The sequence below is a fragment of the Chiloscyllium plagiosum genome, chromosome 19 (assembly GCF_004010195.1).
Source record: "Chiloscyllium plagiosum isolate BGI_BamShark_2017 chromosome 19, ASM401019v2, whole genome shotgun sequence".
NCBI lineage: Eukaryota > Metazoa > Chordata > Chondrichthyes > Orectolobiformes > Hemiscylliidae > Chiloscyllium > Chiloscyllium plagiosum.
In genome coordinates, this window is record NC_057728.1 from 63,656,628 (window position 1) to 63,679,249 (window position 22,622).

A 22,622-nucleotide genomic window follows, 5' to 3' on the forward strand; every position below is an offset into this window, starting at 1 on the left:
GAAATTTGAGGGTGCATACATGAGGATCAGTGGTCGGCACAACATCGTGGGCTGAAGGGCCTGTTCTGTGCTGTACTGTTCTATGTTCTATAACAATGAAAACACCAAACGGCAGATTTGTCATTACTACATTGGCAGTGGCCCCATCCACAATGAGAAGGATTTCACCCACTATCCTTTTGCAGGGTCTGCCATTGGTCTCGCTTAGATCATGACCATCAAAACTTGACCTTCCTGATTCAAAGGTGTCCTTAACTACAATCGCTGCAGACAGATTTGGGTAAATTGGCCACTTTCTAATCAACCACCTCTGGAGCAGGTGGGACAAGAACCTCCAAGCTCAGAGGTAGGGACACTACTACCACTGCACCACGTGAGGCTTTGGGTTGGTTATTACCTTCAGTCTTACCAAATGCAGTGCCAACAACCAATTGATTGATAAAACCTGTTCTCACCGACAGTCTGGGAATACAGTGATGTTACCATTGTTGTAGAAATTGTGTTTCTGATGGTTTTATAAGCAATGGAATTTCATTGAGAAAACTGTGACTTGGTGCTGAGACACTTGTGGAAGAATCCGGAAACCTTTGATGGCTTGGTGGGTAAATGGCAACAGGCCGTTAACTTTGGCTGTGGAGTCTTGTAGGAAGAGTTATATGTGTCAGTCACTTGGGACTAAGCTCAGGGGAAAACCTTCACTCCAATGGTTTGGGATGTTTGGAATTCTCTAACATAGAGGCTTCACTGTTCAGTCTCTTGAAGACAGGGATCGATAGGTTTTTGGGCATACAGCAGGAATGTGGGGTGTTGTTACAAGGTAATCCATCATTGTACCTAATGGCAGGATATACAGACTAGGAGCAGATCCAGGCCATTTGGCCCCTCTAAACTGTGCTACATTCCATAAATCCTTGTCTGGCCTGTTTGCATTTTGAATTCTGCATTCCCATCAACTCCCCCTTCATTCAACCACTTCTCCTCTGCCATCATCCGAGTTAGAGCTTTCTAGTGTTAGACAGTGGGCCGAAGGAGAGGAGTTCTCCACATCTCCATCCTAAAAGGATGACCATTAACTTTAACATGAATCATTCCTGAAGAAGGGCTCATGTCCGAAACGTCGATTCTCCTGTTCCTTGGATGCTGCCTGACCTGCTGCGCTTTTCCAGCAACACATTTTTCAGCTCTGATCTCCAGCATCTGCAGTCCTCACTTTCTCCACATTAACTTTCTAACAGATTATGTCACTTTCATTTGCATCAAAATCTCAATATCTGATAAGCTATAAAGTTAACATGAGAATTTTGGTGATTATTTTATGCATTTACACTTTATAAATGTCACACAGCACGGGGCTCAGTCATACTGAGTTATTCAAGGCACTGGTGTCCTCTGCTGTTTCCTCAATGTAACTGCAGCCTGGCGAACCAGTCCCGGTAATCCCTCAGCCTGCCCACTCTCCTCCACTCTCACACATTCACTGCTGAACCCATGGAGTAATCCATGGGGATATTATAGGAACCTCTTCCAACACCCGGCACAACATTCCAAAGACACTGCCAGGGTCAGAGGGCAGTGGGAGTGAGGGAAAGAAGGCAATGGGAGTGAGGGACAGGGTCAGAGGGCAGTGGGAGTGAGGGATAGCGTCAGAGGGCAGTGGGAGTGAGGGAAAGAGGTCAGTGGGAGTGAGGGATGGGATGAGAGGTCAGTGGGAGTGAGGGATAGTGTCAGAGGGCAGTGGGAGTGAGGGAAAGAGGTCAATGGGAGTGAGGGACAGGGTCAGAGGGCAGTGGGAGTGAGGGAAAGAAGGCAATGGGAGTGAGGGACAGGGTCAGAGGGCAGTGGGAGTGAGGGAAAGAAGGCAATGGGAGTGAGGGACAGGGGGAGTGAGGGACAGAGGTCAGTGGGATTGAGGGTCAGAGGGCAGCGGGAGTGAGGGACAGGGTCAGAGGTCAGTGGGATTGAGGGTCAGAGGGCAGCGGGAGTGAGGGACAGTAGAAGTGAGGGATGGGGTCAGAGGTCAGTGGTTGTGAGGGATATGATCAAAGAGCAATTTGATTGAGGTTTGGGGTCAGAGGGCAATGGGAATGAGTGACAGGATCTGAGTGCAGTGGGAGTGAGGGTCAGGGTCAGAGGGCATGGCCTATTCCTTGATGCCCAGGGAAGGTGGTGGTGACCTTTGTGTTTACTACATAAGTTTGCAAATATCTGAGCCACTCCAGAGGGCAGTTAAGGGTCAGTGACATTGCTGTGGGTCTGAAATACAGAGGAATGAGAGATGATCGCAGTGAAACAGGGAAGTTCTGAGACAGGAGTCACATCAGACTCAAAACTTTAACTGCTTCTCTCCACAGCTGCTACCAGACCTGCTGAGTTTCTCCAGCAATTCCTAAAAGGGTTTGATAGGGTAATCCCTGGGAGTGTGGTAACCCCTGGCTGGGCAATCGGGAGAAGGTAGGATGGAGAGATAATTACTTTGGACTGGGATGAAGTGAGGTTCCTCAGATGGTTGGGAAGCTTTAGCTTTTTCTATTTGTTCAAGGAAGACATGGTTAATAATTAAACTTTGGGCTATGGGCATTTAGATTAGATTACCTACAGTGTGGAAACAGGTCCTTCGGCCCAACAAGTCCACACTGACCCTCCGAAGAGTAACCCACCAGTCCCATTTTCTCTCTGACTAATGCACTTAACACCATGGGCAATTTAGCATGGCTAATTCACCTGACCTGCACATTTTTGGACTGTGGGAATAAACTAGAGCACCCGGACGAAACCCACATAGACACAGGGAGAATGTGCAAACTCCACACAGACAGTCACCCGAGGCTGGAATTGAACCTGGGACCCTGGTGCTAACCATTGAGCCACCATGCCGCCATTTCTCCAATGCACATCTGTGTTGTTGTGTCTGTCATCATTGGTACCACATTCTAGAAGCGACATAAAATCTGCAGATGCTGGAATCCAAGGCAGGAGGCTGGAAAAACCCAGCAAGCCAGGCAGCATCAGGAGGTGCAGAATGGCTACACCCACAATGTCGACAACGATGCTGCCTGGCATGCTGGGCTCTTCCAGGCTCCTGCCTGTCTACACCACATTCTAGGAATCTCCACCAGGTACTCTGAACCTCAGACCTCTCATGTTCCTGCTTCATTTCAAGGGCTGAGTGCCTCACACGGCTGGTTTCTGGGGGACTGGGGCCACTCTCTGTAACCGTGGCTGGTAACTCTGTTACAGTAGGAGCCAATGGTAGATACTGCGCTGCCCATTCTTCTGCTGTGTTCTTCCAGCCGCCAGCCTTTCGACATTCTTCCAGCAGGGCTGTGGTGGAGCAGATGCTGGACCTCCTGAAGGTGAGTTTCTCCTGTTTGGGTCAGTCTGGTGGAGTGTAAGGGTCCCCATGGGCCACTTCAGAAAGAGCATGCCACATTCTCCTCTCTTGCTGTACCCTACACTACTACCACAGGGAACATGATGGAGGCTGAGGGGCTGGGGGAACATCAGGAGGCCCCTGGGGAGGAAGATGAGGACATTGAACAGCGGAAACGTCACCTTCAGCTCGAGAGAGATCACAATGGCATCAGGGAAAGGAGGCAGACAGGACTGGGCTGATAGCTGATTACAGGAGATGTGAGCTGAGAGCAGTGATCATTCAGTGACTGTCAATATGCTCCTGCTGCAGACAGGTGTTCCCTGTTGGATCCCAGGAGCAGATGCAGCTTTCTCAGTCTGTTTTTATCTTTGCTCTTGCTGTTCCTTGTTAAAGTGAATATTCTCAACTGTGTGAAGCTTTCCAGCTAATGATACTTTCCCATTGCACAATGATACTCTACACTGTGTTACTGCACAATGATACAATGTTACTCTACACTGAGTGTTACAGCACAATGATACAATTTTGTTTTAATTTCAAAAATATACTTTATTCAAAAAATATTTTGATGATCTGTACAATTGGTCATGCCATACATATGTAAACATTCCATTTCTTTGCATACAGAGATACCTTAATCATTCGCACATACAGGTCTGTTTAGCTGAGGCGTCAGCGCTCTACACTGAGTGTTACAGCACAATGATACAATTTTGTTTTAATTTCAAAAATATACTTTATTCAAAAAATATTTTGATGATCTGTACAATTGGTCATGCCATACATACGTAAACATTCTATTTCTTTGCATACAGAGATACCTTAATCATTCGCACATACAGGTCTGTACGTTTACTATCCATATGTTTAGCTGAGGCGTCAGCGGAGCCCACTTATCGCGTGGGCTCCCTGTTCTTCTTTGGCAGGCAGACGTTTCACGGTTGTCTTTCCCCACCGCGCCTTGGCTTTAGCGTGTCCCTCAACACGTAGTCCTGGACCTTGGAATGTGCAAGTCTGCAACACTCAGTCGGGGTCAGCTCGCTCAGCTGGAAGATCAACCGGTTTCGGACAGACCAAAGAGAGTCTTTCACTGAGTTGATGACTCTCCAGGCACAGTTGATGTTCATCTCGGTGTGCATACCGGGGAACAGACCGTACAGCACGGAGTCCCGTATCACGGAGCTGCTTGGGACAAACCTCGACAAACACCACTGCATTCCTCTCCAGACTTCGTCCGCATAGGCACATTCCAGAAGGAGGTGTGTGACAGTCTCGTCCTCCCGCAGCCGCTTCGAGGGCAGCGTGCGGTGCGGCTGAGAGTCCGGGCGTGCATAAAGGATCTCACAGGCAACAGGGAAAAAAACACACCCAATGCCACCCTCACCCTGATGGCCACCTTTGTGTGTGGCTGCATCAAGCTGTGCATGGATCCCCGGTACGCAAACACCAAGTGTCACTACACACTGAGGAGCTACCTGTCCCCGGTGTTGCGAAGGATGGGCCTGGCCTCGCTGCCCCGGAACGCTCCGAGAAGTTGGACCGTTCCGTATCACCTGGCCTTCGTGGAGAAGTTTATGAAGAAAAACACCTTTGACCACAAGTCCATCAGGAAGTGGTCAGCACGTAGTGTCCTTGAGACTCTTCGGGAAAAGGGGAGGGAAGATCCTGTCGAGCGGTTCCCTGAGCAGACTGGGAAAGCCATTTGGCAGAATGCCTCATCGCCAGAACTTTCCAACAAGCACCAAGACATGGCCTGGCTGGTGGTGAGAAGGGCTCTGCCTGTGAGATCCTTTGTGACTCCACAATGACACAATGTTATTTGACACTGAGTGTTACTGCACAATGCCATGATGTTATTGGACAATGACAGGGTGTTACTGTGTTATTGGATGATGACAAAGTGGTAAAAAAGGCATATGACATGCATACCAGGGAATTGAGTGTAAGTGTCAGGGTGTCAGTTGCAGCTTTGTAAGACTTTGGTTAGGCCACACTTAATTGTGTTCAATTCTGATCACCACATTCCAGGAAGGATATGGAGGCTTTGGAGAGGGTGCAGAAGAGGAGAACCGGGATGCTGCCTGGATTAGAGGATATGAGCTATAAGGAGAGGCAGAAAAACACAGGTTGTTTTCTCTGGAGCGGCAGAGGCTGAGGGGAAACTTGATCGAAGTTTATAAAATTATGAGATGCACAGATCGGTTTGAAGGTCAGACTCTTTTTCCAATAGTTGAAATGTCTAAAAGTAAGCACATGCATTTAAGGTGAGAGGGGAAAGTTCAATGGAGATGTGAGGTGTGCACACAGAGAGTGGGAGGTGTTGGAGCATGCTGCCAGGGTTGCTGGGAGAAGGCAGATTCAATAGGGCCATTTAAGAGACTTTTAGACATGCACATGAACATGCAAAGAATGGAGGGATATGGACCAAGGGCAGGGAGAAGGGATTAGTTTCACTTGGCATCATGTTCAGTGTTCTATGTTCTGTGCTCTATGTATGATGTTCTATAAAAACAAGATGCTACTCTGCACTGGCTGTGAGGAAAGAGTCGGATTTCCAGAGACAGGTTGGAAGGTGGTATGGTGTGAAGCACAGGGACTGTGTCTGTTTAGATTCTTGTCGCTCTGGTTACAGTTAGTCAGACTGACGATGATGGAAGGAGCAATATAAGAGAAAGCTGGTACAATTGCAATGAAGGGTTAGCCATTCATGTTTCTGCAGAGGGTTGGTGTACTCCTCCTGGCACTCTCCCGGTGGGGCCCAAGAATTTACCAGCTCTGATCCATATGATCAGAGCCTTCCCCTGAGGACAAAGCCACGCTGGGCACAGCCCTGCAATGGGAAAAGGGTCAGTGCACACTATACTGCAGCACTGAAGGGGAAGGGGGTCAGTGCACACTATACTGCAGCACTGAAGGGGAAGGGGGTCATGCACACTATACTGCATCACTGAAGGGGAAGGGGGTGAGTGCACACTATACTGCAGCACTGAAGGGGAAGGGGGTCAGTGCACACTATACTGCAGCACTGAAGGGAAAGGGGTAAGTGCATTCCATACTGCAGCAGGAAAGGTGTTCATGTTGTGTTCAGAGATGTGCTGAGTGAACCACCCTGGAACAACATTCTATGTCAGGTTATGTCGACGCAAAAATAATTTATTGGCGCGACAATCCACGAACTCTCATCTTCCCCATGTGCTGCATTGCTGAGGAGTATGCCTCACCAGCGCCTTCACCAGGACAACTCGTGACGTGCTGGAATGAATAAAGTAAAACTTGGATACAACCCATTGTTCATAAAATGCCTTTAGGAATGAACATAGACCAGTACAGCACAGTGCAGGCTGTTCGGCCCTCAATGTTGTGCTGGCCTTTCATCCTACTCTAAGGTCAGACTAACCTTACAGACGCTACATTTTACTAACATCCATGTGCCTATCCAAGAATCACGTAAATGACCCTAATGTATGGAATGAATGGTACAAAAGGCTTAGATGAATAAAAAGTTCTGACCTCCACATCAATTCCATTCATGTTTAGTTGCCAAACTTTGTCAATGAGGCTTGCAGGGATTCATCAGTTTTTTTTTGTCCAATTCTTAGCGGCGGAACTGAGACAGCATTTTGAATTTGCTGAATCAAACCTACTTTTAGTTTACCGTTAGCAGTTTATTTTAGAAAAAAACAAATTGAAATACAACATTTTACTGAGTTAATGCTACTTCTGCCCTCAGAACAGCCCCAAAATCATCCCCCCTCCTGGTGAAGCACTTCTCAAGTGAAGACGCTGTTAGAAATAAGGGTATGAGGCAGGCAATTTCCACGCAGCAAGCTCCCAGAAACAGGATTGGGATAAAGAGCAGGTGATCTGTTTCCAATGTTGGTGTTTGTCCAGAAAACCATTCTGTTAAAACTCCTCTGCACGGCTTCAATTAGCCTGAACTTCAGTTTAACCAGAGACATCAAGGGAGCCCACTTGTCTTTTTTGAGACAGCCCCTCTCATATTGTTTAAATCCACCCAAGAGGGGAGATGAATTCCCAGCTTTAATGTCTTTTTGGAAAGCAGGAACCTTATCACAACCTGCGTACTATCGTTCCAATAGAACAATACTTGTCCCAGACTGCACGTGCTCCAGCTGCTGCCTCTTAGAAAGGACAGCGCACATTCAATCTTCCCTTGCTACCAGCACTCACTCACTGACCCTCCGACAGTGCGGCACTCCCTCAGCACTGACCCTCCGATAGTGCAGCACTCCCTCAGCACTGACCCTCCGACAGTGTGGCACGCCCCAGCACCGACCCTCCGACAGTGCAGCACTCCCTCAGTACTGACCCTCCGACAGCGCGGCATTCCCTCAGTACAACCAGTCAATATCTATCTGTATTCTGTGCTGAAGTTGATGTGTGAGGTGACAGCAGCCAATCTGCCGCAGTTCTGTGGAGTCTCTGCCTCAGTGGATCCCTCCTTGTGCTCACTCAGACAAACCCCTGATCCCAAGCACATTCTCCTGTTGCTAAACCAGTTGAAACAGAGACTGATCTTCCCCTGGAAATGTGTTCCCGATGTTGACTGATGGTGCTGCTAAGTCTGCATCCGTGTCCCAATCTCTGCTATTCCGACACAGAGAGGTCAGCCTTCTCCGACACCAGTTGGCTTTTGCCCTGAACAGCTCACTCCCCACTGCAGAGGTAACTGTCTCCCTGGTGTGAGACTGGAGTCACTTGGAGGCCACACCAATGATTGGCACATTTTGTTCTGGTCTCAGCAGTGATTCAGATGAAAGGGAGAGAGATTGTGATTCACAGGAATTTTGTTCCTGAGAGGACTGTGACTGTGCAGATACTCAGTACGTTCAAGTTGAGATTGATCAGACTTTTAGTTTGAAAGGAAGCAAGAGTTTTGGGATAGTGCAGGCAGGATTTGTGTCTAATGTTCATTGGCAGGCAGGTTCAATGGGCCAAATGGCCTCTTTAGTGGTGTTTCCTCTGTTCCCTGAAGGATAGTCATAAATATGAGACTCTGCTTTTGCAGAGAGTGGGGCTTAGATACAGATCGGTCAGTTTATAAAGTTGTCTAATACGGCAGACTTAGAGAATACACGTCTGCCTGGGGTTAGGGTTAACTAGGTTAGAAATCATACAACACGAGGTTATGGTACCTGATGGAGGAGCAGCGCTTCGAAAGCTTGTACTACAAATATACCTGTTGGACTATAACCTGGTGTTGTGTGATGGTTAACTTTATCCACCGCAGTCCAACACTGGCACACCAGGGTTAACTAGATAAAATAATCTCTGGCAAAAGTCAGCAGGGATTTGCTGAGGAATGTTTTTACTCAAACAGCAATCACAACTAGTTCCCAGGAGGAAGAGTTGCAGTGAGGGGCAGTGAAGGGGAGGAGATGTCAATGCAGATAGAATGACAGGAGTCTGGTGTGAGATGGTCAAAGCTTCCCTGTGGTAAATCCAATGACATTCCTGGGAGTTTGGGTGAGACTGGAAGCTCACAGGCCTAGCTGAAAACGCTTGAGCGAATTTTGGGACCAGGCTTGGAGGGAAAGATGGGATAAATCCCCAGGGAGTGCAGGAAAAGATGGCTATGACCACACACTGTACTAGCAAACTCTTTCAACCAGGAGAGGGACTTTGTCAGAGATGGTTGGTTTTGTTTTCTGCTCGGGGAAGAAGTTGAGGCTCAGGATTGTTCGAATCCCACTTACCCACCACCCCCTGGGGGAGGGTTTATGGACTTGCAGGTTCCAGGGCTTCAGTTTTGAGAAGAGAAGGCAGAGAGGAGATCTCATCGAGGTGTTCATCGTCATCAGGGATCTAGACAGAGTAGACAGAAAGAAATTGTTCCCATTGTTGGGAATGTGTGAGAAGGAGAGGGTTCATATCTGAAGACATTGGCAAAGGAAGCAACAATGACTTAGAATCCTCACAGTACAGAAGAAGGCCATTCAGTCCATTGAGCCCACACCGACCCTCCAAAGAACATCCCACCCAGACCCAACCCCAACCCCCACCCCCTACCTTACCCTTGTAACCCTGCATTTCCCAAGGCTAATCCACCTAGCCTGTACATTAGTGGCAATTTAGGGGTTTCCGCTGTATCCAAAAAAATAGTTAAAAACACACATCATTTACTGCATCCGCTGTATCCAAAAAAAATAGTTAAAAGGCTTATGCCCGAAACATCGATTCTCCTGTTCCTTTGATGCTGCCTGACCTGCTGCGCTTTTCCAGCAACACATTTTTAAGCTCTGATCCCCAGCATCTGCAGTCCTCACTTTCTCCTATTTGATAAACTTTTCATTGTTTTTGTTGGAAAAAATACACGTGATAATAAATTGTTATTCCCTTGTAGTCTATCAGTTTTTCTCCTTCTCTGGTTTACAATACGATCAACCATTCTTCTGTTTGCCCAACTTTTTTTCTCTCACCCTGGGCTCTGATTCAATCTATCCGCTGACCCCTTTCCTCCTGCATACCGTCACAATTACCATCTTTTCTGAGCGACTGTCACTTCTGAAGAAGGGTCACTGGACTGGAAAGGTTGACCCTGCTTTCTCCCCACAGATGCTGCCAGACTATATTCTCAGGCAGTGCATTTCAGATCCCAATCACTTGCTGCATGGGAATGTTGGCCCTCAAGTCAGGCAATTGTGGCTCAGTGGTTAGCACCGCTGCCTCACAGAGCCAGGGACCCAGGTTCGAACCCAGCCTCAGGAGACTCTCTGTGTGGAGTTTGCACATTCTCCCTGTGTCTGCATGGGTTTCCTCCGTGTGCTCCGCTTTCCTCCCGCAATCCAAAGATGTGCAGGTGTGGCCCACCTATACATTGGGGAGACAGGCCGCCTACTTGCAGAACGTTTCAGAGAACACCTCTAGGACACCCGCACCAACCAACCCAACCGCCCTGTGACTGAATACTGACCTCTCCGCCCCCACCCCCTCTCCGGCCTATCACCCTCACCTTAACCTCCTTCCACCTGTCACATTCCCAATGCCCCTCCCCCAAGTCCCTCCTCCCTACCTTTTATCTTAGCCTGCTTGGCATACCCTCGCAATGAAAAGTTTATAAATGCCATACCACGGCACCTGTATTAATGACATAAAGCACAGATAAGAAGAAAAATCATGTAAAAATAAAAGCAAACTTCATCTCTGATCCACTTCAGTTTGGGGGAAGCTGATTAAAATGATGAACACTGAAACATCTGGGATGAGATCTCCATGCTAGGCCAAGATAATGCGGACAATGTCATTTTGAATTTCTGCATGACTGCCACAATTCACAATACTTCCACATTTTGTATTGCCTGCAAATTTTGAAGTTTTTCCCTATTTACTTAAGTCTGAGTCATTCATATACATTAGAAAGAGCCAGGGTCTTAATGCCAACCCTTGGGGAACCCCACAGTACATCATGCTCCAGCCTGAAAATAACCATTAATAAATAATCTCTGACTCTTATCGGCCAGTTTTGCAATATTAAGAGGCAGATAGTAAAATTTCCTATGTGCATTTGAAAAGGTACAGCATGCTTAGCTTTTCAAATGCACATAGAAACCGTTACTATTTGTTTCTTAATTAGCTTTTTCAGAGATGAAATCGACGTCAGATTAACTTTTCATTAATTTTTACTTTATTTTTCTTCTCATCTATGATTTATGTCATTAATAACTTACTAATTTTTGATTCTCTGTAGACTGTGTCTGTGGGGTTATCAAAGGAAATAACCTGAAGTATTGAATAAGTATTTTCTCTCTGCTCTCACTCTAGAAGATTTAGAAAACTCCCAAAAGATACTTGAAAATCAGGAGCTGAGTGGGAGGAAGAGAAGTATCTCTAAGAGACTCTAAGAGAAGTATCTCTTAAGACCAAAGGTATAAAGGTTATGCAGAGATACCAGAGGCATTGATTTTAATCTTCCAGATTCCTTCAATTGTGGATGGAAGCAACAAATTCAGAAACAGCAAATGTGAGAGTTTTAATCAAGAAAAGAAGACAATAAGTTGGAAACTATCAGCCGATTAGCCTGACATCTATCATTGTGAAATTGCTAGAATCCATTATTAAGGAGTCATGATTTGGAGATGCCGGTGTTGGACTGGGGTGTACAAAGTTAAAAATCACACAAGTCCAACAGGTTTAATTGGAAGCACTAGCTTTCGGAGCGACGCTCCTTCATCAGGTGATCAGATGATCACGTGATCACCTGATGAAGGAGCGTCGCTCCGAAAGCTAGTGTGCTTCCAATTAAACCTGTTGGACTATAACCTGGTGTTGTGTGATTTTAAAATTATTAAGGAGACATTGCAATGGAACATTATAATGGCATTGGGCAGAGTCAACATGGTTTAGTGAGAGGGATATCATATTTAACTAAAAAAGCTATGTGGTTAAATAGGATGTACTGTTATCAGATTTCCAGACAGCAAATGACAAGATGTCACACTGATGGCTGCTGTAGACAAATAAACGCTCATGGTGTGGGGGAACAATGTGATAATGTAACAGCAAACAGAGTGGAGGGATAAATCACTCACTTTCCAGTTGGTGAGCTGTAGCTAATGATGTGGCACAGTGATCAGGGCTCAACTACTTACAATTTAATCAATAATTTGGATGAATAAACTGAATGTATAGTTACTAAATTTTGCTGATAATACCAAAATATCTGAGGAAGTAAGTTGTGAAGAGCAGGTATAGAGTCTACAGAGGAACATGGATGGTTGAGCAAATGGACAAATACTTGGCAAATGGAGCATACTGTGGGAATATGTGAACTTGTCCACTTTGTCAGGAAGGACAGCAAAACAGCATTTTAGTGAAATGGAGAGAGACTGCACGTCTGTGCCTGAAGGTGATTGATGGAACTTTTAGGGGAAGGAAGATGAAAGAAACCTTTCATCCAGACTCTTGAGTGTGTCTGGTATTCTCCACCCAGTCTGAGTAATTCTCAACTCATTTAAAGGGAACCTTGAGTTGGAGCCTGGTAGGCCACTGACCAGGGGTGGGAAAGGGGGATTAGAACGGGCGGCTAGTTTATTCAGCCAGAGCAGACATAATGGGCTGAATGGCCTCTATTCTGCGCTTGGATGATACCATGGGGCGAGGAGGCTAAGCCAGGTGATAGGGAACACAACCACCATTTAAGCTATCATTAGAACATAGATCATAGAAGAATACAGCGCAGTACAGGCCCTTCGGCCCTCGATGTTGCGCCGATCCAAGCCCACCTAACCTACACTAGCCCACTATCCTCCATATGCCTATCCAATGCCCGTTTAAATGCCCATAAAGAGGGAGAGTCCACCACTGCTACTGGCAGGGCATTTCATGAACTCACGACTCGCTGAGTAAAGAACCTACCCCTACCAGAAATGAACACAATACATTAATGGAGGTGTGATTAGCGTTTTAGTATAATGTCTTTTTTTATTCTATTTCTGTACAAATAAAGCCAAGGATCACATCAGCTTTAATTCATCTGCCTTCTTGACCTTATGCAGCCCTATGTCTCCCTGCTTTGAGCACCTTTAAAACTGTATCACCACCTCTCTTCGTTCTTTCTACCAAAATATAATACTTTGTGCTCTGTGCACTAAATATTTTCTGCCAAGTGTCTGTGCATTTTATTAGTTTACGTCCTTCTGAAGCCTGTAATTATCTTCCTCATTACTTAGTACATATTTTAGTTGATTATCGTGCACAAACTTTAAAATTATGCCCCATCTACCCACGTCCCAGTCATTAATACACATCAAAAAGAGCAATAGCCCTCATAGCAACTCCTGGGGAGCATCATGCTACACTTTCCTCCAGTCTGAAACATCAGTATTCACTGCTACTCTCTATTTTCTGTCCTTTATTTTGAATTCATTCTGCTGGCTTCTTTTTTTAAAATCCCATGGGCTTTACTTTTATTAACAAGTCCATTGAATACCTTGTCAAACATCTTCCACATTTCCATATTCATAATATCAACTGCACCTCTTTCACTGGCTACATCAAAGAACTGAATCAAGCTTTGCCCTCGTCCACCTCCTTAGTCACCTTCTCGAAGAATTCAATAAGGTTTGTGAGGCACGACCTCCCTTCACAAAACCATGCTGACTATTCTTGATCACATTATTCCTATCCAGATGTTCATAAATCCTATCCCTTACAATTCTCTCTAAGATTTTGCCCACAACAGAAGTGAGACTCACCGGCCTATAGTTACTAGGGTTATCCCTACTCCCCTTCTTGAACAAGGGAACCACATTCGCTAGCCTCCAATCTTTTGGCACTACTCCTGTAGACAACGAGGACATAAAAATCAAGGCCAATGGCTCTGCAATCTCCTCCCTTGCTTCCCAGAGTTGCTATATGGTTTGTGAGTATATTCCAATTGTTGAGCGTGATCTTTACACCTTCCCAATGATCGGTGGGAGAAATGGAAAGATTCAGAGGTTGATTTGACGGGTCACAATGTGGACTACACTCACAATAAACCAGGTCAGCCAATCTCATGGGAAGGATTTTCTAGGCTCTCACATCCGTAGGGTGGGGAGGGGAGGTGCTGTTAAGGACGGTTTGGCAAGAGGGATCCCTACGTTCACTGGGCACCAGGATCTTGTTGAACATCACCTGGGAATTCTGAGCTGAAGCTCCAGTTCCCACTTTCTGGGATTGCCTGGATTAGGATTTGAAACTTCCACCTCCTGAATCAGAGATGTGAATGGTCCCACTGAGCCCAAGGCTGGGGTGAAAGTTAACCCTTTGCCTGTAATCACAGAGAACCTGCATGAGTTTAGTGAGACGGAACAGTTACAGGAATAAGCTCCAAGTACTTTTCCATTGAGCAATGGCTAAATTATTCCATCACCAGAAGTCAACACAATATCATGAGAAGATGCAGGCATAGGAAGACTTACTTAGGGATGAGGTTGATTCAAAAGAAGTGTCTAATTTATCCTCTGGCATTGAGGTTGAGAAAGCAGGTCTCAAAGGGAGTAAGTTAGCACAGACAGCTCCAACTGAAGCTGAGGCTGACGGAGTTCCAGAGTATACTTATGTTACAAACAGAGTCCAGTGAGGAAGTGAACACAATCTCACAAACCTGCAGATGAAGAGCGACAGTTGACTACCGGATAATGGTACTGCCCAGCTATTGTAAGGAGATATTGTGAGCAGAACAGGAAATCCCCATGGAAGGACACACGGGAAACTCAATCATCAACAAAACGGTATTTTAGTTGTCTAAGATTTCATAAGGATGGAGTACAGTCTCTAAAACATGCTGTCAATGTTAGATCATGAGAAAATGTCAGTGTGTAATCATCTAACCAAATTGAAGCATCTTTAATTCACCTATCTGTTTTTTGAGGAACCATTCAGATGAGTGTGAGCAAACAGTTTAGTAGCATTTCTGAGAATGAGTTTACACGAGAATATCCTTAAAATCTTAACAACTCCATTTCCAGAAGCTACTACACTGCGGACCAGTACAGATAAAGAAAGATCTGTGGGAATATTGCTTTTTAAGCTTATCATAGACTGGCAATAGAAATACAATCAGATTAAAGTTCCAACTTTATGACTAAGGTTTTTCAGGATGTAATTATGAATTTGGGTCGAAGCTGCCATATTTAATGCACAGCTTTTGATATACCATCTGTCTCTCATGACAATAATTAAGGCATATTGTCATGAATCTACACAGAATTGGGACAAAGAACTCAATTTTCTTTGTTTGCTGTGAGGAATTCCTGGAATGGGTTTCACCCATTTCAATTGAACTATGGTCATAGGACAAGAAATCCGTGACAATTGATTGAGGAATTGTTTTTAGATAAGGAAGTATGGGTGTTGGGAGGTCATGTTGCACTCTACAGGACAGCCGTTAGGCCATTTTTGGAATATTGTGTGCGATTCTGGTCTCCCTGCTATAGGAAGGATGTTGTGAAACTTGAAAGGGTTCAGAAAAGATTTACAAGCATTTGCCAGGGTTGGAGGACTTGAGCGACAGAGAGAGGCTGCATAGGTGGAGTTATTTTGCCTGGAGCATCGGAGGCTGAGGGGTGACCTTATAGAGGTTTATAAAATCATGAGGGGCATAGATAGGGTAAATAGACAAAGTCTTTTCCTTGGGGTGGGGAAGTCCAAAACTAGAGGGCATAGTTTTAGGGTGAGAGGGGAAAGATTTAAAAGGGACCCAAGAGGCAATGTTTTCACGCAGAGGGTGGTGCGTGTATGGAAAGAGCTGCCAGAGGAAGTGGTGGAGGCTGGTACAATTGCAATACTTAAAAAACATCTGGCTGGGTATATAAATACAGGGATACGGGCCACGTGCTGGCAAATGGGAGGATATCTGGTCAGCATGGATGGGTTGGACCGAAGGGTCTGTTTCTGTGCTGTATATCTCTACAACTCTATGACTCCAAGAAAAATGAATTCTCAATATTTGATTACATGTTTCCAGAGAGAATCACAACAGCATATAAGTAGCACAGGAACATTTAATAACTTCATGAGCAGAACTAAAAGCATGCAATAGCTAGAATATTTCAGACAGGAAACAAAGTGTTAATGTTACTACTTTTGCAAAGAAAACTTTCAAAAGCAAGTTTCATGCAAGGTAAATAAAAAGGTTAGTGAAATGGCTAACTACTCCAGATTTCAGAAGAAGGTTGCATCACATAAACATGTTGAACTGATACAGAGGAAAATCAGAAAGGATGAGTATATCTAGTGAGAAGGGTTGTGAAGGATAACAGTCTGATCAAGGTCAAAAGTGAAGGATACAGTTACTTCCTGAAATCTGATTGGCCAATTCTGAAATGCTGGGATTGTTTGGCAATTTATTCTTTAAATAGAGGCAGGACAATGAGAACGGCTAGTAAAGTTATTTAGGAAATTCATGGAGACCTTTTAGAGACAGTCTATTTGGGTATACAATGATAGCTCGGCATGATGTGATGCAGGGAGATCTGTTTCAGTAAATCAGCATCCTTATTGTTTGGGAGAAAGTGAGCATTGCAGACGCTGGAGATCAGAGTCGAAGAGTGTGTGCTGGGAAAGCACAGCAGGTCAGGCAACATCCAGGAAGCAGGAGAGTCAATGTTTTGAGCATAAGATGGTCATCAGGAAGAGCTCATGCTCGAAACGTCAAGTCTCCTGCTCCTCCGATGCTGCCTGACCAGCTGTGCTTTCCCAGCACCACACTCTTCAATCTTTATTTGCTGGGGAAGGCAAATGCAGGGGGAAATGAAGATCCAATACATGTTAAAAAAAATCATTTGATTGAACTTATAATGAAAACAGGAAGCAGTAGCATTGTCAAAAGAATATCAAATAGGTTGGAAGAAGCTGCAGCTAATGAAGGAGGCAGTGTGGGAGATGCCAGACTATACAAAACCTTTTGAAAATGGCAATGAATGCAGGGGCTGAGTGGAGCTTCAATCCGGGTTGAGGGAGTGGGGATAAAGAAGCCAGAGGCCAGTGGGATAATTTGCTAAGAAATTGAGGTGATATCAGACTAAGTACCGTACAGCGGAAAAGGAAACTTCAACCTTGTGCTATGTGTCACAACCAGAACGAAACAATAATATGCACTTAAAACAATCCCACGGCCTTTATGGACAAAATTAAAACTCAAAATACAAGATTATTTTGATGGAGCCTGTAAATTCAACCTTATGAATTGTTATTGGAAAAGAAAATTGCCCACTATAATAATTTAATATATATTATAATATGTTTATATTTAAAATACATTAAAAATTGACGTTAATGATAACAAACATAAAGTCATCATAGTCCCAGAGATGGGGTCTCATTAGAGGGAGATGACCTCTGAGGGTCACCATGCCTCAGGCGAGGGGAGAGGATGGGAAGGAGAATCCCTTCATGGTCACCTCAGCTGGTGTGGGAATTGAACCCATGCTGTTGGCATCAAACCAAACACCTCACCAACTGAACCCCTGCTCATGAATGCAGTGAGGCTGGGATATTAGACATTTTGAGAAGAAATGATAACCAAGAAATTGTATAAATCCTGCATGAGAAATGAGACGTTGTGAATGAATATAATCTTTGCGTGTGTTTTACTATATAAATGTCATATTTACCCTGTGATGAAATACATTTGAAAATTGTGTTTAATTTCTCCAAGGGTGACGGCACGTAAGGACTGCATATGTTTGACAGAAACTGAATAACGATGCTTGGATTGCTGTGAACTGGATGGGTGGATTTTTACAAATCAAAGCAATAGTAAAACTGTGTGGCATTCACCAATGAACAAGCAAACAAAAAAAATCTAACAAATGTACCCTCTAACATATGGCAATTGGACGATTAATTGTGAATATTCAAATTTAACCAATACATTGCTTACGAACTCAGCTGAACAAGTCAGATCCCAGAATGAAATATGGCTTGATAGATCATCTATCCCTTAATGTGGAACTGCTGGTGTTGGATGGAGGTGGCTAAAGTCAGAAGTCACATGACACCAGGTTATAGTCCAACTGGTTTATTTGAAATCACAAGCTTGTGGAGCACTGCTCTTCATTCTGTCACATGTGTGGCACGGTGGCTCAGTGGTTAGCACGACTGCCTCACAGCACCAGGGACCTGGGTTTGATTCCACCCTCTGGCGACTGTCTGTGTGACGTTTACACATTTTCCCCATGTCTGCTTGGGTTTCTGCTGGGTGCTCTGGTTTCCTGCCACAGTCCAAAGATATGCAAGTTACACTGAATGGCCATGCTAAATTACCCCATAGTGTGTAGGCTAGGTGAGTTAGCCATGGGTGATAGGGGCATGGGTCTGTGTGGGATGCTGTTTGGTGTGGACCCAGTGGGCCAAATAGCCTGTTTCCACACTGTCGGTATTCTATGACTATAAACTGGTGTTGTGTGACTTCTGACTTCATTTAACGTGGCAGCCTTTCACTGAAGCATAAGTGCACAAGATTGCTGATCTAGTTTTAATAATAAGACAGAAGTTTATTCCACAAAATAAAGAAAAATAAAATAAAACAAACCAACATATCAACATTTGAACGATTTCAAAAGACACTATAAAACATAATCCCATCCACTCCCTAGCACCATCATATTACAATTACTCAAAATTCTAAGAGAATTTCCTTCTCCATTAAATCTGTAAGTTTGACTTAACTTCTTCTCAATCTGGATTTGTTAGACCCTTAACTACTCCCTAATGATCCACTTAGCCCATCTCATCCCAAAGAATCCAGGTCAAACAGTCCCCCTTTTCTTGTTGGACTAGAAACATCCTGCAGTCAGAGACTGTCCTGAATACTTCCCTGCTTTTTACATTGCTATTATCCCAGTTTATATTCAGATAGTTAATGTCCTCCCCTTTATAACTGCTCTATAATTTTTTTGCACCACTCTGAAATTTTCTTGCCACAGGTTGGCACTATACAGATTACATGGAGGAATATAAACCTTTTTGATTCTTAGCACCAGCCGAATAAATTGTGTCCTTGAACCCTCTGAGACATTGTCTCTTCCCAACACTGAAATACCCTCCTTAATTAATACTGCCGCCCCTCCTTTCCTCTCCTATCTGCCATGAATACCTTGTATCCTGGAATATTTAATTCCCAGTCCAGCCTTCTTTGAGCAAAGTGCTGACCTTGTGATTCAGAGTGCCATTACCTTCCAATGCAGCTCACTGTGTTGTAGAACGGATTGAAACTATGAAAGCTTTTGACAGAGTAAGTAAAAGGGAAGGGCTGATGAAGGGCTTTTGTCCGAAATGTCAATTTTCCTGCTCCTCGGATGCTGCCTGACCTGCTGTCCTTTTCCAGCACCACTCTAATCTAGACTCTGATTTATGACTATCTGCAGTCCACACTTTTGCCTAAGTAAAGGGGAAACTGTTTCCATTAACAGTACAAACTGTTTCCATTGACAGTCTAAGCAGAGAACTCAGATTTATGGAATTTGGCAAAGGAACACACTGGCCTTCATTGCTCAGACCTTTGACGATAAGAGTTGAGACGTCATGTTGAGGATGTACAGTATGTTGGTGAGCCCTCTTCTGGAGTATTGTGTGCAATTCTGGCCAACATTTTAGAACATAGAACACAGAACAGTACAGCACAGGAACAGGCTCTTTGGCCCACTATATTGTGTCGAACATGATGCCAAATTAAACTAATTGCTTCTACCTGACCTTGGTGCATATCCCTCCATTCCTTGCATATTCTTGACCTTATCTTAAATTCCTCAAATGCCCCTGTTGTATCTGCCTCCAACCCCACCCCAGGCAGCATGTTCCAGACTCCTACAACTCTCTGTGTGAAAACTTACCTCTCACATCTCCTTTGAACTTTCCCCCTCTCACCTTAAATGCATGCCCCCTACTTTTAGACATTTCAACTCTGGGAAAAAGATTCTGACCATCAACCCCATCTGTGCATCTCATAGTTTTAGAGACTTCAATCAAGTCTCCCCTCAGCCTCAGCCGCTCCAGAGAAAACAACCTGAGTTGTTCTAGTCTCTCCTTACAGTTTATACCCTCTAATCCAGGCAGCATCCTGTAAACTTCTTCTGCACCCTCCCCAAAGCCTCCCCATTCTTCCTGTAATGTGGTGACCAGGATTGAATGCAATACTCTAAGTGCAGCCTAACCAAGTCTTATAAAGCTGTAACATGACGTCCTGACTCTTGTACTCAATTCCCTGACCAATAAAGGCAAGCATGCCATATGCCTTCTTTACCACCCTATCTACTTGTGTGGCCACTTTCGGGGAGCTATGGATTTGAACCCCAAGATCCCTCTATACATCAATGCTGTTCAGGGCCCTGCCATTAACGTATACTTTTCTTTAGCATTTGATCTCCCAAAGTGCAGCACCTCACGCATACCCAGATTAAACTCCGCCTGCCATTTCTCCACCCATATCTGCAACTGATCTATATCCTGCTGTATCCTTTGGCAATCTACTACACTATCCACAACTCCACCAATCTTTGTATCATCTGCAAACTTACTAACCCACCCATCCACATCTTCATCCAAGTCATTACAGGAAGGATATTATTAAACTGGAGAGGATTCAGAAAAGATTTACCAGGAAGTGGAGGGTTTGAATTATAAGGAGAGGCTGGGAAAACTGGGACTTTTCCATTGCAATGTAGGAGATTGAGGGGTGACCGTATTCAGGTTTATAAGTTCATCAGGGGCATAGATAAGGTGAATAATAAGGGTCTTTTCCCCAGGGTGGAGGAGTTCAAAACTAGGGAACATATTTTTAAGATGAGAGGAGAAAGATTTAAAGAGGACATGGGGGCAATGTTTGTGCGTGGAATGAACTGCTAGAGAAAGATGTGGATGCAGATACAGTTACAACATTTGGATGCGTTCATGAATAGGAAAGGTTTGGAGGGATATGGGCCAAGTGCAGGTAAGTGGGACTGGTTTAGTTTGGGATTATGGTCAGCACAGACTGTATGGAACACAGGGTCTGGTTCCGTGCTGTATGACTTTATGTCTCTATGTCTTTATAACCAAGTTAGAGGTGAGGAGATTGTTTTTAACAGTATTCTGTTGGAATCGGGAATGCATTGTTTAAAACAGAAGCAGATTCATTGGTAACTTTCAAAATGAAATATTATAAATGCTCAGAAGGGAGAAAATTGCGGAAAGAGAAAGGGAGTGGGATTAGTTGGAGAGCTCTTTCAAAGACAACAAAACAGAAGTTGCTGGAAAAGCTCAGCAGGTCCGGCCACATCTATGGAGAAAAATCAGAGTTAACTTTTAAAGTTTCGGTGACCTTCAAGGGGTTAACCTGGATTCCTCTTCACGGATGCTGTCAGACCTGCTGAGCTTTTCCAGCAACTTCTGTTCCTGCTATTGTTTCTGATTTACAGCATCCGCAGTTCTTTCGGGGGGGTTTTTAATTTAGCTCTTTCAAAGAGCCAGCTCAGATGGGCTGAATGGCCTCATTGTCAGGGTATTCTCTTACCCTGTGATGCTTTTACAGAATAGGACTTGATTATAATGTCTTACTTGGAGCAGGGTTGGAGAACACACTCATTCACAAACACAGGTGCTGCACACAGTAGGGAAGCAAACTTCAGCACTTTCCCAGTAAAATAACATCATCCGGCTGTCATCTACAGAACTGTAGTGAAGACAGTGGCTGATGATGGTGCAGTGATAATGACACTCAGCAAGATAACCAAGAGGATCTGCTTCAAACCCTAGGAGCAAGGGTTCAAATCCCACTGTGATAGCTGATGAAATTTCATAGAAATCATAGAATCCCTATGATTTAAATTCAGTTTGTGGATTTCTTGTGGTAGTGTCCATGCCTCTGAGTCAGGTGGCCCAGCTTCAAGTTTCACCTGCTCCAGAGGTGTGTAATAACAGGTTGATTAGAGAAATTATCTGGAAAGTCAAGAAATTTATCTGTCGTTGCTCTCTATTACAAAAGTAGTTTTGATGCAACATACATTTACTTATAAATATTACGAGGCCCTTTCATTTCCATTTTTAAGATGTGACATCGCTGGCTGGGCCAGTATTTATTGTCTGTCCCTAGCTGCCCCTTGAGAAGGTGGGGGTGAGCTGCCTTCTTGAACCGCTGCAGTCCATGTGCTGTGAGTAAACCCACAATGTCCTTAGGGAGGGAATTCCAGGATTTTGACCCAGTGACAGTGAAGGAACAGCGATGTATTTCAAGATCAGGGTGGTGAGTGGCTTGGAGGGGAGCTTGCAGGGGTGGTGTTCCCATGTATGTGCTGTCCTTGTCCTTCTAGGTGGTCATGGGTTTGGAAGGTGCAAGTTATAGATGGTACAGATTGCTGCTACTGAGTGTTGGTGGTTGAGGGAGTGGATGTTGAAGATGGTGGATGCAGGCTCCTTTCTCCTGGATGGTGTCACGCTTTTTGAGTGTTTTTGGGGCTGCACCTGTCCAGGCAAGTGTGGAGTATTCAAGCCCTCATTGCTCATCAATATAACTAGGCCAACAACATCCTGCATATATTACTGACTAGAATCAGCTCCTGAATGTCTCCAAGTCAGGAGTCCTAAAAGGGTGGAACACTCCCCACTTGCCCTGGATGGATGCAGCTCCATCAACACTCAACACGCTTGAAACCCATCCAGTTCAAAACAGCCCACTTGATTGGTACAAATCTTATACACTTAATGGTAAGCTCCTAGGGAGTGTTGCTGAACAAAGAGACCTTGGAGTGCAGGTTCATAGCTCCTTGAA